The sequence below is a fragment of the Microcebus murinus genome, chromosome 1 (genome assembly GCF_040939455.1).
Source record: "Microcebus murinus isolate Inina chromosome 1, M.murinus_Inina_mat1.0, whole genome shotgun sequence".
In the NCBI taxonomy this organism is placed as follows: Eukaryota; Metazoa; Chordata; class Mammalia; order Primates; family Cheirogaleidae; genus Microcebus; species Microcebus murinus.
In genome coordinates, this window is record NC_134104.1 from 32,709,478 (window position 1) to 32,711,354 (window position 1,877).

The window sequence follows — 1,877 nt, forward strand, 5'->3', positions numbered from 1 at the left end:
ATTTAGATAGGAAGAATAAATTTAAGAGCTCTATTGTACAACATGGTGACTATAGTTAATAATAATGTATTTTGAAAATCTCTAAGCATAGATTTTAAGTGTTCTCACCACAAAAAATGATGTGTGTGAGGTAATGCATATGCTAATTATTCAATTGAGCCATCTGACAATGTATATATATTTCAAAACATCACATTATACACAATAAATATATATAATTTTTGTCAATTAGTAAAATAAAATATTAAAAAATTCTATTCACCGTAATTTGGGCTATATAAATACGGCACAAAAAGAAAATAATTTCAATGAAGTTTTCACTGATAAAAGGGAAAAATCTCATTAATCTAGTTCAAAAGGATTAATCATATTGAAATCATTGATATCGACTTTTACCCACAACAGAACTCCATAGCCACTTCCCTTTGCCCTAAGGGACACTCCTAAAGTACCACTGCTGATCAAAAATGATTACAAGCTGCTAAATTCAGTTTCCCTTTATATCTTCGAAGAAGCCACAAACCCACTGTCCAGTTTTCTTACTATCTTATGTTCTCATCCTTTCTGTAATAGTAAAATAGTGAAAAACGGGAGCCTAGAAGGACACTAACACATCACCAACAAAGAACAAATGGCTAACCCAAGTCCATGGTGCTGAGTTTGCAATCCAGTTAGAAGACTGGGTCATTTAAAAACTAGAAAGCAAATATCACACACAGATTGAAACATATATTTCTGCATTGTAATGTTCTGCCTCTTTAGTGTTTGCTCTATATTTTGGCTTGTTTTATATTGGCTCTATTGAGAGATTTACACCTTGATTTTTTCCTAAAGACTTACTAATTATCTTTTTATAGTGACTAAACCACTAGTCTGAATCTTCCTCTTTGGGAGTCTTTAAACCTGTTATTCATATATTTTTGTTTCTTTTTTCTAGGAAGAATTTATTCTATTTTGGTTGGCACAGAAACCTTGCTGGCTTCTGCAAAAGAAAATTCTTTTACATGTAATCTAAAAACAAGGTAAAGTAACTTGACAGGTCTCTTCTTTTTCCCTTTTCAAGATGGATTGCAATTTCCTAGGTACTACCCACCCTGAGCAGTAGGGAAATTTCAAGATGTCCATTTCATAACATCAAGACTTCAACGAAGTAAACCATCAAACTGTTCAGTGCATTAAATAAATTGTGCTTTAGCAATGAATATTTCTCTAGTCAAGGTTGGTGTTATAAGGATTTAAGATGCAGAAGCTCCAGCAATAAAGTATATATATAACCAACAACCTTGGAAAGGAATTGATTGAATATGGGTTTAAAATAAAGTTTTACTCAATCTTATGAATGTTTTAATGAATTGTTAGGTATTTTATTCTAACAAAAACTTGACTTGTGTGCTAAACAGCTAAGAAATGTATTTGCTTTAGATTAATATTTCTATATAATGGAACTTAATTTACTTTCAAGAGCTTCTCTTTTAATTATTACCAGGTTGTACATAATAAAGGAAAGAAAAAAACATATTGTGAGTTACAGTTAACTACTTGCACAAGTAATATATTCTATTGCTTAATCGCAACATAAAACTGCTTATCCATGAGTATTTGTTGTAATCATAGTTGACTTCAGAAAAGTTATTGATATTAAAGAATACTTAATTTTGTATATTAGATGAATACATGAGATAAACAAAAGGCAATAAATGGAACATAATGCTTCACTGTATATTTTCATAATTAATATTCAAATTCTTTAATTTTTCTTTTATGTCTTTCCTACTCCAATTGCTCTCGGTATTTCTAACTCAAAAGAGAAGCCACTTCCTCCTCTTTGGACTTTCTGATTTTACCTATTGATGATGCAGTGGTGTTACCCCCATTTT